We start from the raw sequence: 15,264 nt of genomic DNA, 5'->3' as shown, positions 1-15,264 counted from the left end.
TACATTCAGATCTGGATAATTTGTGCTTGACTACATCTGGCTATGCACAAGATACAAGGTAGAGGGCAATATTTCTAGCACATATATCCATCAACTGAGACTAGTTTAATTTAAAGTTTTGTTTTACTTTATTTTTTATCCAAATGAAAGTTAAATTTATAAACTGTTTGGAAATGATCACAGAGTAATCTCATTTTTTTAGGTGCCAAGATCAACATCTTAAAAATGCCTTGCATTTTTAGACATACTATAGTAGATTAAAATATCTAAAACTATGTGTATATTTTTAGCCATTCCACCCATGTCTCTGTAGCTAGGTATTTCTCTGGCTCCTATAATCTTGGTATCTAAGCACTGATCCATATGTTATGTAGTTAAAAGCAAATGAGTATAGTCTCCAGATATGAAAACATACCTACCGCTGACGTCAACAGGAACCCTGTGAAGAAAATCTCATGCCCGAATGCAGCCCAGAAATCTTTCAAAATAACATCACAAAGACTATGAAAATCTCAGACAAACGTTTATCCTTCCACCTCTTTGTGAGCATGCTATGTCCATTAGCATTAATAAAATTCGTTTTGAAAGAGCAGGACATATTATATCAAATCAAAAATTTTTAGGCCAGTTATGGTTATGAAATTTCCTACCTAGCTACAAAGAAAGAGCAGTGATCTATAGAAGGATAAGCACTTTCTGAAAAACAGCAGACACATTCATCTCCCAATGGAAACTGAGAGCATGCAACAGAACAGCCGCCAGGCCTCAGACAGACATTCAGGGAGTAATACTTCCAAAAACTACCAGATATATTATTGATTTTGTGAAGAATAAGAACTGTGGAGGCTGTTGACTTTTTAATGAGACTGGGAAGTTATGCCAACTCTGAGAAAACCTGTGGGAATAGAGATAATTATGACTAAATAGGAGTAGACAGAGAAGAGGCAGTGCACCATACAAATGTGTTGACCTCTAGAGATGCCAGCATTTCTCTTTACTATAATGCAGCTATCAGATTTTTGTGTGTACCATGTCCATTTCACTTAAAATTAATCTATGTTAAAATTCATTCTAAGTAGCAGTAAATCACACAGAAAAAAATCACAAGTAGAACTCTCCTAATCTTTTGGCTTGCAGTTTTTAATGGTCTGCTGTCACTATAATGTGATTTATGTATGCCATTACTTGTAAGCAGAGAGAAAACATAATGATGGAAGTTTGATATCTTCATCTGGATCATCTCACTGAATTGACAGCTCTGTTATTTTCTGCTTTCAGGGTGGTTATTATTGGAAAGATATTTCTCTTCTGACACAGTCAGCATTCTTGTTGAGCAGTAATCTATACTGTTTAGAAATAGATTTTATATAGGAGTTCAAACATGTGTCCATTTTAGGATGAACTATTACAACAACCCACAAGTAAAAGCTCATAAATAAACAAAATTGTCACAAAAGAAGAAAAATCTCCCTTCTTTGACTCCACAAAGGATCATATTTAAGATAATACAAGACTAAAGAGAAAGACAGAAGTAAAAAAACAATTCACATTCAGATGGAGAAAAATATGAATAATTCCTGTTCTACTGTCCTTAAACACTACCTTAGTCTGCAACTTAGAACACAAATATATCAAGCAGTGCTTTTTAAGTCTTGTTATGCAGACATTAATTAAACTTCTTATGCCATTAGATGCCCACGATATTTATTTGCTGAATTCTGTTTAAAAATAGGGCCCATGTACTGCCTCCAGTGTCAAACAAGTGAAAAACACCTCCCAAAAGGGAAATAAAAAACTTCTGTGTTAACTAAAATGTTATCACTGCTATTAATCACTGGAAACATCCTCTGTACATTTCTCTCTTTTCTACAAAATTTTGCCACCTACCTTCACAGAGTTTAATCGAACACACAACTACTTCTCATTAAAAGAATATTTTCAAGGTGTCCAGAATGTATTGCACAAGTTTGCATGGTACAGTTTTACACCAAATATGCAATGTATTCAATAGCTTATACCTGTTACTAATTCAATGCATACATAATACCTGGCAGGTACATGTGTAGAAAGAAAAGTACAATTCAGAGTTACCTTAGGATACTTATTATTGATTTAGTTTTATTAACTTGTGTTGTGCAACTAAACAATACAAATTTACCATTAAAGTCACTTTCTAGAGTTCTTAGTGTTATACTACTGAGCTAGCTGTTAAATTCTTAGTGACTATGTTATGCTCTGCTAGACAAGGAGTGAGATTTCTATCAATGCGTCCTAATATCTTTGATTAGTTTTTGCAGTACTTCCCAAGGGAATGTTAATGAAGCTCTCAAAAGACAGTGCTATCAGAATGAAAATACTATGTCATTGGAAAAGAAAAACTAATAAAATACGCATAATTTTCAACTTATTATTGCTGGAATAGTAATTAAGATACAGTACAAATACTTGCACTGGTAAAACATGTTTTTTCATAGTTTTGATGACTGAAAAAGAAGTATGTGTAGACCACAGAATATAAAAACTTACTTTTGTTAAGCTTTAAAGCAACACTAATGGAGAAAAATAAATCATAAAATAAAAATAGACTGCTATAGGACTCATCATCTCAGAATCTTTTAACAGTCTTTATATGTTTGAGTAAATAATTCCTGAAAATACACACTGTGTATAAACAAAAGCTCATCATTGAACAGAATTGGTTTAATTAACATAAACACAACCACATAAACTTTTGGAAAGTCTTACTGAAGCCTTACAATCTAAATAAACTATATGTGTGGGCAGGACTAATTCTGTTCTCTTATACTTGCGCAGTTTGGTACTACCCTGACTAGATTTCAGTTGAGCTAATCTACTAGCAATAATGTAACTAGAAGCAAATTTGTATTCTCCATACTTTTATAAATCAGACTGGGTTAACTCATGTTACTAACGACTGTTGCACATTGTTTCTTCTTTGATCCTTCCTTCAGGGGAACAGCAGAAGTAAAGATGTTTCATGTTTTGATAGGGTTTGGGGTTTTAAATATACATACATCTATAAAAATATATAAATATATGCAGTACTGAATATTTATACTAAGCAAGCATGGGCAACAATTTTCCCGTTGGTAAAATCAGATCAATCCCACTGACATTTACCCCCTGGATAAAGCTTGATTTTCTTCAGTTTGCCCCTCTGTTGCAGATCACCACGGTTTCCACCACAGTGAAACCTGATATGGTCTTTTAGGGTTTTGTGCTTGTATGACAGTGTTTTTAAGATACTTAAAGCTTTGAAATTTAATCTAAATTTTGTGGAAAGTCAATCTGAAAGCAAAGGTTTGATACATTCCCAAACCAGACTCTCTTGGTAAAGGAAATGCTCCCTGTCAGGACAGAATGGTGTCTCCAGGCCAGCCAGCAAATGATTCCAGCCTCGATGGAAAAAGCTTTCCAGCAGACAACATAGCACCAGCAAGGAATAATGAGCTGAAGAACAAAATAGCCAGAACCTGTACAAAAAGAAATTGCTGCTCTACACGAAACTCTCCAAAAACTTCATTTGTCACACATAGCTTTAAGCTGCTTCTATCAGCTGTTTGCAGAACACCAGCAACTCTCATCCAAAACCCAATTAATGAAGGTTATGATATGGTACTGTTGCAGTTTAACCCAGGCTAGCAGTCTAACCATGAGAGCCAATTGTTCACTCTCCTGAATCCCCTCCCCTCCCAAATAGGGGAGAGAATCAAAAGCAAAGGGAGAAGCTCATGGATTGAGATAAACACAGTTTAATTTAAATCAAACAAACAAAGAAAACACAACAACAACAAAAAAAAAACCCAAACAAAACCCAAAATCTAATATAGCACTACTACTACTATGTTTAAAATGGAAATAGAACATAAAACAAAAGGCGCTCAAAGGAATTCCTCACAAACTCCATCTGCACTGAGCAGCCAGTCCCAGGATGAGGGAGAGCACCTTGATCCTGAGCAGCTGAATCTTGGGGAAGAGGGGAAAAAGCAGGAAGACCAATGGCCCTACCTAACTGTAGCTTACAGGGTTGGTACTGGCATACATGGCTTGCTGAAAACTCTCCTGGTTTCCAGTCATAGCCTAGTCCAAATTTAACACCACAGCCACAAGTTGTCCTCAGAGTCTACCATTTAAAAAAGCTTTTTCGAAAAAATGTCATTGAGAGAGAGCAAAAACTAAGCCACAAAAGATCAAATGTCATTACTGTCTGACTTTTGGCAGGAGTATTGCAGAGAACTTCAACAGTATGCATGAACAGAGGATGAATGGGAATGCCCGGGTGTGGCGGCACCCCGAGAAACACGAGAAACACGCAGCAAGGACAAGGCTCTCAGGACGCCCTGTGTTAATGGTACACTGATTAGAAAGTCATCAAGACTACAGCTCACCTAAGCTTCAAAAAGATATCCAGGTCCAGACACAAAGAGCAGTGATCAAAGCGTGACCACTCACAAAGAGGAAAAGAATGGAAACACTGATCACTGTTAGATCCAAAAGGGTACAAAAAGGTGTAGCCAAAAAGGCATATAAAAAATTTGCATGTGGTTGCCAAGCTAAGAACCCAGGAGACCTAAGGACTTGAATGTCATGGTAACTGATCCAGAGCCCAACATCCGCAAAGAAATAATTTGTTTCAGGTTCTATTTTAGATAAATTCAGCTTTCCCAACTGTAAAATCTCCTCATGTTACGTTGTTACTATGTACAACTGTACAGTTAAACACTGTACCACATAGTTCGTATGCAAACTATTTAGTGCAATTGATAGCAAGTTTATTGCTGCAGGGAGATAATGGCTATGCCCATGCTAGTGTTTCCATTCAGACCAACAGTATATTTTTAAAGCAAATTCTCCAGTCATTCACACTTACACTTCCAAAGTTTCAGCTCTCAGATATTTCGGTGCAGGCAACCTATGTAACTTCCAGAGGAAGCCAGAGAGGATTCTCTTTTCCAGTTGTGCACTATTTCACCATGACAGGAACATAACTGTGTCAAAAAAATGTACCCCTCTAAACATCTTCAGTGCTTAGGAAAGAATATTTAGCTCAGGGGACCAGACTAAATCAAGTACAAAGTACATCTCTCCAACTGTACGGACTCTAGATGTAGCGGTGTCCATAGTGACTACATCAACTTTTTCATCCACTGTAACAATACTATATTACTTGTTTAACACAGTCAATGTCAGTAACAGTGTGGGGTTTCTGAGACTCCTTTTTGTCTCATTTTTATTTTGCCTTTTTTCTTTAAGCAGAAGTATGAAGACATATTCAGAAGCATTTGTAAAGTTATTGACTTTTGTCACTAAGCATACTGATCTCTAAACTAGAAATTAGCTCAACACTGAGGCATTGCAAACTTATTACATTTAGGTTTTGAGTCTAATTTCCATGCAAAAGAGGGACATGATGTACTCACTACCTAATGTCCAGACTGACTTAAAGAAACCAGTTATGCGAACTCACTTAGGTCAATTAAATTTCACAGGTTTACATGCCTCCATGACAAAAGATCCATGACTTAAGTCAGCATCCATGGAGTTAATTTCAAGCAAAAGCTTCAAGGCACTACTAACCACATCCCTTCCAACCTTACTTCGGGAAAAAAAAAATCATAAAGGAAGGCCAGCCAATCCCCTCAACACACAAACACTCCAAAAATAACAGTAAAGGATCATAAGATCTTTCCACAGTTGCTGGACCCTGTGTTTCTTACAATATCTACCAAAAATGTGTACTTTGCTGAAAATGTAACACTGCCTAAGCTATTCTTAGCAGTTCTGCTATCCATCAGACCTTGTAAACAATCAGATTTTTTAATCTAAAAATAGAAAACTTTCTTGTGGAAGGTCTGGTAAACCACCTGAATGCTCACATCCAAACATTCTCGTCCAAACTGAAGAAGTGGAAGACTCTTTAATTTTAAAGAAAGAAACATTACATGTTACTACAGTGGTGTGTAAAGAAGCTGGAAGTTATACATAGTGGAAGGAATCCAGAAAGAAAGAGGAATTTGTGTTCCTTGGCAAAATGGGTCCAAAGCTGCCAGCATCCAGTGGTGGCAGTGTTGAAAAATGAGTTCTGCATTCTCAGCCAAAGGGCAGCAGCTGCTTATTGAACACCATAATCACACCTCAGAAGTGGATTCAGCAGCAAATTTAACTGATCAGCATTGAAATGTCAGAACAGTAATGCTAGCCAAGCAGACTGGATTTACTATTCTAAAAGCACAGAATATGTGAGAGATGAAAATGATGCTTTTTGACGCACACTGGAGTCTCCTGAAGATTATGATCCAAACTCAGAATTCCATCGGCATTCTAGACCAGCTTGCAGTCCATTACTGCTGAAGTTACAGGGAAGTGTCAGACCTCATATAGCAAGGGAATGTCAGAGCTTTGCTTAGAAAACTAATAATGGATCATGAGACACTAAGGAATGTTTTGCTATTCCCTCTTATTGAGAGAAATTTGATCTAGGCCCTTGCGAAGCCCCATGCTGACAGATTTGGGGACTGAGCAGAGAGAAACAGATTAACAAAATGTCTAAATGAAAAGGATCACTCTAAGGTAAAATAAGCTGCTGAACATCATTAATCTGATAATGCTGTCCTTCAAGAATGAAGTTTCCCAGCTGACAGAATGTCATGACGGCAAAGAAATGAGAAGAACAGCAAATACAGGAAGTATAGGATCCAAGTCATTAAGCAGAGGAAGACTTAATTGAATGGTCATGATCAAAGCTAGTACTGAATTACAACATACATGAGGAAAAGACACTTAACCACACAATAGTGTAGAGTTAGAGGGGGTGAATGTTATGGAAGTGAAAAAAATAAACTTGCAGCAGCTGAAAGCAGTGGGAGAAAAAAAACCCCAAGTGCCAATGCTATTGAAGAAGATACCTTGAGATAAGTTTTCAAAGAGGACAAGGGTACATAAGATGGAAAGCCAAACCAAGGTCCAGGAAGATAAAGTCACCTTGGTCAGAGGGAATGAGCCTATCATAAAGTACTTGGAGAAGGTCTCAGAGTTAAAAGAACAACCAAACATATATGAAACCCCAGCTGTGACAAGAAAGAGATTCTCGCCTTCTGATTCACACAAAGTCAGAGCTGTTAGCACCAGATTTTGTTTATGTAACAATTTACTGGAGAAATTGCATAGTTTTGAGAACAGAAACTATCCCTAGAGCACCGTAAAACCATGAGATCCAAATCCTCACTGCAAAGGAATGTAAGAGTTAAGGCCTCATCTAACCCATATCCAACCACTTAATGATAAAAAATTAGTAAGATCATAACAATAATCTTACAAGTTCTGTTGGTGGCCATGGAAGATAAATTATTCTTAATGACCAATAAATGATTCCACTAACTACAGAAGATGGCTGTGATAAGTTGAGTTTTCTTCCTGCCAAAGAATCTTGTCAATATGAATACTGGTACCACAAATAAGCCAAAGTACATATTCAGGAAAGCCTGTGCAGAAATGTGGAAGTAACACATGGTTACAAGAAAAATGATTAATTGCAGAGAAAGACCTAATCTTCACCACTACATAGCCTATGTTCTAAATGTTCTATCCAGATTATTTTGGGCTTACACTATTTTTTCTTTTAATTTGTCTTTCTTCCCAAGCTTTCTGGAAGAAAAAAAAAAAAAAAATAAATTTGAATTTCTGCACCGGAGTAAATAATTCACTATTTGTTTATTTCAAAAGTTCTAAAAGCCCCTGTGTGTTTGTCATTTTAAATTACCTGACAATCCCATTTCTGGAAAAACACCAAAACCAGCAGAAAGAGTTCAACTCACAGACTAGGAGAAATATAAATCTTATATGGAGTTACCTTCTGTGTGTAAACATGCTGTGGCCCTTCCACTTGCTTTACAATCAAGTTAGACTTGAATTCCATCATACCAGAGCTTCTATTCTGCATTTTTCTTTGAAGAAGAAAAAGGAGCAATATGAAAAATGGGCTCTTTTAGCACCAGTTCATAGAAAATCCATTCAAACTAGCTCTTCTAGCAGAAGTAAGAATAAACATCGCCACTTTCTAGATTAGCAATGTCCTGAAGTTAGTCTTAGAGAATGGGTGACTGAAACAACAGAACAAGTCTCATCAGAGAGAGCTTCTACACTTTTGTGTCCACGAAGAGGCAGCAATCTTACAACTGAAAAGCCAGGAAGTCATGATTGTCAGATTGATATAATACAGAGGCAACAAGATCACTTATGGATCTGGTTGGGTCCTGGTGAGTGCTGTCTTGAGGACCTATGAGTGGTCCACCACGGACTGCTGAGAATATCAGGCAGTATTGCTGGAATTTGGTTTCAATTCAAGATGTAGTTTCAGAGCATGGAGTTTACATTACTGTAGAGCCTTTTCAATCCACTTTAAGATGCAGTGGTTGCTTTCACAGTTTTAGTAGACTACTAAATAGTTTTCTGCTTTAGGCTGTTGCTACTGGAAGAAAAACAATACACACTCCTGCACAAATGTTACATTAAGATATCACACTAACACAAAAAGACATGTTATCTGAACTGTGGTGGTTATACAAGGCATTTGACTAATCTCCCTTTGGAGATTAAGTATAAAAGCAGCTATTGCTGTGGCACTATAAGAAGGATAGTGAAAAAAACGACAACAAACACCACCAAAAAAACACACCATATTTAAAATACATAGATATCCCACAAATTAAAGAAACAAGGCTTCCTCTGTTACAGTCTCATGTCTAATATTTGAAATGTGTAGTGACAAGAACATCAACTGCCTTTTATTTTGTCACAAGACACAGTGAAGAACAACTTGACTGTTAGTTGGTGGGAGGAGGTAAATAATAATTTAAAAAAAAATGCAGCAGATAACTTCTACATCCTTCTTTGTCACAGCCAAAGTGCTTAACCTTTTATTCTCTCTTTTCTCAGTGTTCTGCAGCAGTCAAACATAACTGGCATCAGTGAAAATGCCAATATAAGACCTGATAGTATCTGTCTTAAGAAACTACCTTACGGAAAACCTGATATGTTTCTTACAAAGAATTGGGCATTTTCCAGTGCCATTCAAAGGACATGAAAGCATATTTGCTAAGTCAAAATTAAAGAACTCTCTATTTTGTAAGTACTTATTTTCAAGAAACTAAAGAGGAAAAAAGAGGCATTGATGGTAAGAAATCTCATTGCTTTATTAATCTTTTAGATATCATTCTGAAGGGGAAGAGGGACATTCTCTTAGGAACAATTAATCTTATTTCTGATATTGGTTTAAAGTAATAATATTTCTCTGACTGTAGCAATTTTATGAAATGATGAAAAACAAGTTTTGTTTTCCATCAAGAAATGAGCTTAGTTATCCTCTTTGCAGGTTTACATTCAAAAGAACATCTGTTAAGAGTTAATAGACCAACAAGGCAACTCAGCACATTAGTAAGTAAATACATAGTGTCTGAAGCACTTTAAATCCTGTTTTGATCCCAAAATGACAACTGGATGAAGGACTGTGATTGCAGTGGTAGCAAATTACACTTCAGGCTCCAGCTAAGAATCAGAACCTGCTCTCAATGCCTAAATACCACTAAGTTCATATGCATGTGTTGTACAGCCACACACTCTGAATTACTGCAGACTCTGAATTACTGAGACTCCAATCAGGATGTATTTTGAATAACTTTATTTTTTTGAAATAGTAAAGTAGTGCTTCAGCAAAAGTAAATATTACCAATTTGCTACCCCATCAGTAGATTAATATTGGTTTCATTACAATTCTAATTAAATTCTATAGCACTAAAAACTAAATCCAAATTCCTAGGACAGTGACAAATCTGAGACAGGAAAGATTAAAGCAAAATATAAAGACCTAAGTGTTTAGATGGCTGGAAGACAGATCTAAGATCTCTTTGAATTCAAAACTGCCTGTAGGTTATAGCCTGTATAGCCTACAGTGAATTTTGAATATTATGTCACCCAGGACTGATCACCTTTCTGGTATTAAAAACAAAAACAACATTTGAAATAGATAATAAACTTTTTCTCTCTTTCAAAAAATCTCCCCTCTCCGTTCCCCAAGGCAAATCTCTGGACCCCCTTTGCTAAACATAGGTATACTGAATTATTATTTACAGTAGCATTGCATTAGAGTGTGTGAGGGTAGGAAATGTGCCAAATATCTACCACAACAGCTACTATTCAAAAGGAACCCAATGTATACCAAAGTGAATCTCTCTACTCACAACACACTATGGTAGTCCTTGTACCATAGACAACACAGGTTTCATAGGTAATCTCCACAATACTAAAATAAACAATGTTTACTTATTTGTGTGTGATTTAGAAAATACATAATTTTCCAAATGAAAAAATGCCAACTGGAGAAACTGCCTTGGGGAAAAAAAAATGGTAATTTACATTCTTTCATAAAGAACTCAGCACAGCTAGTCATCTAAAACAGGACAGAGAAACAGAACATAGAGTTAGAAGCATGTTCAATGCTCAGTCCTGTTTTAGCACTTCTGTTTGCATTGATGAATGGATTTCATATTATTTTCAACCAAATATCCTGCTCGACTCTTCATCTTAGTAGCACAAGAAAAGCAGATACGATTTCCTCTTAGGTGGATTCTACTGTGGATTTCAAGCTCCACGTTCTTTAAACAACACTGGATGGATACCAAACCAGCACTACTTGCAAATATTTCCAGGAAATCTAAGCTCAATAGCTTTTTCTTTACATTCACATGACATTAAAGTCACTTGCATCATTCAGTCACAGTTCCCATATGTTTAAATAAGTCATGATTCCTGCCAACAAATACACTAAGTAAAGATGCAAGTATGGCTTTTGAATGAAAAGAAAAGGACTTCTGCATGTAAATTTGAGGGCATGCAAAACCATTTGCAGGATCAGGATTAAAAATCTCAGGCAATTACCAGTCTCTCATATTAAAAAACAAACAAACAAACAAACAAACAAACCAACCCAAAATACACACATAAGCAAACAAATATGCAAGACTCAAGTTAAGGTTCTCCACTACATAATGAATCAAAAATAAGTTTAAAAATAATACTTTCTTCTTTTTTCTCCAGACATCATAATTTTACTTCTCACTTTAATTTTTGTACATGGTTATTTCTTCCTGGAAACAGACTAAGGACAGTTCATATTTAAGGATTACTCATGTAAGTATTTTCTCAAATTAACGCAACTGAAAATGTTGTGCAAAAATGTATACAAATATATTCACTCACAAAAGGTTTCCACAGCTGAGACAGTCAGAGTTCAGTGAGACTGAACAATGCTAAAGACTGACATTTAGGTTTGACACTTGGATGTTTTCCAACAGTCCTGGCTGATTTTCCTATAGACTTATCAGTTGTCATTGGAACACTGCAGAACATACAGATTGGATAAATGGTGGCTACAGATGCACAGATCAAAGAGACTGCTTGACCTTTTTTGTTTCTTTTTTTTTTTTTTTGCCTCCCTTTTCAATTGAAAAAGTTAACAACCCTAGTGACATGGCCTGGAAAGACTCAAGAGCTCTGCTGACATACCGTGTTTTGAAGAAAAGGATATTCTTTCCTCTTAAAATACCATCAAAGACCACTTACAAGAGAGAAGAAGAGTGACTAAGATCTTTATAAATAGGAACTGAAAGTGGGCTTGCTAAATCCGTATTTAGCCAGCTATATAAGTTGACCTGATTTACAAATATGCCAAGCATTCCTTATGTTTCTGTCACCGAACACCATTTGGGTTTCAAGGATGTCCAGAGTACTTGAAAATGAGGCCACGAATTTTAGAGCCTAAAAAGTATTTAGACAACCTAAGATTATAATCCTGTTTTGAGTATGTCAGTATCTTGCTCAGAAGTGCTTTGGTTCCACTTAACTTGCTAGCACTGATGGGCAAACTTGATGTAAGAGCAGCCAAATCAGGTAAGACCAGAAGTCCATCTATCCCATTATTCTGTTACCAGCAGTTACTAGTACTAAGTGCTCAAGGAAAAACTAAGAGCATAGTACTTACAAAGGGACACTTTTCTCATCATACTCTTCTAGCTCCCAGCAACATGTGATGTCACTAGTAAAGTTATGATACAAAAAGCTTGGCACTTACTACAAAACTAGTACATCTAAAGTACATTAATTCAAACAGAAAAAGCAGTAATCTTAAGTTATTTAGACTATACATGCTGGAAACAAAGAACTTGGAAGGCCATTGTTTCAAAAAAGTACTTCAACTCAATGAAAACAAAGGCTTACAACCCCTATGGGGGAAAAGGAAAGAAGAGAAGAGGAAAGAAGAGAAGAGGAAAGAAGAGGAAAGAGTGCTTACACAATTAAACACTGGAAGAGAAGTCAAGATCTCAAGCAGAGGCTCAGGTGGCACAAAATATTTTAGTTTCTGTATTAAAAAATATTTCCTCGGGGAATGAAAAAGAATAAGTAATTCGGAATCTCTTCAGCTTTTGCCAAAAGGAAAGGAAACTGAGTCAGCAGGAAGAGATTTTGAAACACTAGGATTTCAAATGTGATTAACAAAACTGAACTGGGAATGAACTGATTCGAAGAGTGCAAATCAGCAGGGAACACATAGACTTTTTTTTATTTGAAGTCGTTCAGCCAGTTTTGTTCACGTAGGTAACTACTGGCTCACATGAGAGCATTTGCAACTGTAAAATAACTGCTACTTAAATGCCAGTGGGGCTGACAGTTCCTCAGGGAGCAGCATGTCATCATCAACAGCATCAAAACATGGTGCTGCTTTCAATCCCCTGCTTTTAAACTCTTAGCTCATGAGCACATGAATGATGTGCACCTTTCAGTGTAGTGTGAGGTTAGTGTTCTCCTCCCTGAACATTCTAATTAGGAGCTCTGGAATCTGCCATCTGGACACACTTCCCTACTCCTTTTCATCCAATTCACTCCCTTCTGCTAGTGAGACAACTTAAAATCAGACAATTAAGTGCTGTTAGGTATTCATGAAACTCTCAAATTTCTACAGAAGGCACTGAATCTCTGGCTTTAAAGCTATTTAACTTTGGTCAACAGTGCTTTATTAATTTAGTTTATGTACAGTTTAACATAATATTACCAACAAAAACATGTAAGACACAAATTTGGGAGAAGCTATACTGAATCACTTGAACTAAAATAGTGTAAAACAAAGAGAGAGTGCAAAATTAAATCCTCCAGCCTCAAAGATCTGCAGAAAGCAAGAGGGGATGACTGCAATTATTTTATACAGTCAGGATCCCACTTCCATACAGAAGTCCATAACAAATTAAAAAACACAGGAAGAGATGTGGAGATGTGCAGAAAACGCAAGTAAAATCTACATGCTTTCAACTAGTTTTTTTTCATCAAGCATCTGTCAGAATTGAAGAGAAATGCAGTTGACCCACAGCAGCAGCTGCTGGAATAGCTTAAAACACCTAATTCGGTCTCTCTATGCAAGAACAATCATCATTTCGTACCAGTCTAAAATGCTGGGGAAACATACCCCTTAAAGAAAGGGAAGTATTTGGGGGTATAAAAAACACAGTCACTACTGGCTAATGAGGAACAGAAAAAGAAAAGTGCCAAATGCTGTAAAGCCCTGATACTTCAGATAATGACTGAAATTTATGACTGCTTCCTTCCCTGGCAGACAGGCGTACAATTAGAATTCTCAAAACAAAGCTCCTTTGTGCTGGCATGCTGTGTTATGTTTATACTGCTACAGATAGACTAGAAGATAAAAAAATAAATATTACAGCACCCTTTTTAACCCAAGATAATAGCTAACTGTTTTTTTTTAATGTGGGTTTGGACATGGTTTTGCACATAGCTTATTCTTAACTGAAGTCATTTAGGTAATTATCATTGCATGCAAAGGAATTAACCATTTAACTAGCTTGCTACATACATAGAAGCCTCTATTTGAAAAATCACATGAAACAAGAACAAACAAGCTATTATGAGTCACTTAATAATTTCCTTTGCTGTCCAAATACAGCTTGACATTTAAACAGCTTAAATTATTCCTTTATTTCAGTTTTGAAAAATTTGGATGTGCCTGGCTAGATGAACTGTTGAATGAAAAACACCAGGAAGTATGCATGCCATTTCTTTCATCCTTTACTTATATTCAGTGATATGGATCACTTGGAACTGACAGTGGTTAGAAGATGAAGAAGGAAAGCAAAGCATAGGGTTTTTCTCATCTCCCTCACAAAGAAAGCACAATTATAATATTCTGAACGCGCAGTCTGGACTCAGATAACCACAGATGGTTTTGGAACAGAATAACCTGCAGGCGTATTTCCCCTGTAAATTCCGGGAAAGGTACATGCAGGGGAAGCTCTGGCAACTTACCAAAGAGCAATAGCATATCAACAACCAAATCTTGAAGATTTTCCCCACTGCATGCTGTCATTTTGGCCTAGACATCTCTCTCCCCTTCCCCTCTCAGTCTGCACTATTTGCGCATCTTCCTCTGATCACTGCTCTAATCACACAGCTAACTAAAATGGCCAGTTTCCTCCTCAATTACAGTGATGATCTATGAGGATCTGTGTCAACCTTTGAGTACCATGCCTGACAACTAGGAGGAAATCGCTAAGCAGCTCTACCAAGCAGCTCCAAGAACATGGTACGCAACATCACGCTTACCTCCAAATCAAACCACTATGCAAAGCATCAGAGAATATAGTCTGTGGTAGGTGCCCAAAGAACCAGGACTCGTCTAAGTTTTTGATGCTTTCATTTAGAAGTTCATTGAATGAATAGCTATCAATGAAAATTCAGTGACCAGTACATGGTAACACAAGTTAACGAGGCTCTTATGACAGAGGAGTGTCACTGAATGCTTAAGTTTTAAATTTTACAGATCTTCATAAACAAAATGAAAGTAAACTTATACTAAAAACTATAACATATTATTATGTGCCAGCATAATTTTCTACTTTTATCCCAAAGAAAGATTGAAAAAGGAAAGCTGTATTAAAAAGATCTACAAAAATAAGAAGCAAAATACACACCATGAAACAAAATGTCTCCTTATTTGATTAATTATGCAGTTTGTAAAAAGATACAAACTTCTGGTTCATCTAAGCTGGCAATTTGTGCAATTTGTTGAAGTTGCTACAGATTTCAAACCTACTCAACAACTGCCTCAAGACCTCCAAAATACAAAATTGATAGACTGGGAATACATGTTTCCTTTCACTCCTCATCCTTCTAACAGAGCTTTGC

The 15,264-nt window shown here is 36.5% G+C and overlaps 1 protein-coding gene across 1 annotated transcript in view; it reads right to left on the bottom strand.

The window, feature by feature from the left end:
- The window catches only part of AOPEP (aminopeptidase O (putative)), a gene marked incomplete at its 3' end in the record, with an annotated part of 171,240 nt that overhangs the window by 134,119 nt on the left and 21,857 nt on the right, over positions 1–15,264 (bottom strand).

Source organism: Nesoenas mayeri (assembly GCF_963082525.1).
Source record: "Nesoenas mayeri genome assembly, chromosome: Z".
Classification (NCBI taxonomy): domain Eukaryota; kingdom Metazoa; phylum Chordata; class Aves; order Columbiformes; family Columbidae; genus Nesoenas; species Nesoenas mayeri.
This window is presented reverse-complemented; position numbering and strand designations above follow the sequence as displayed.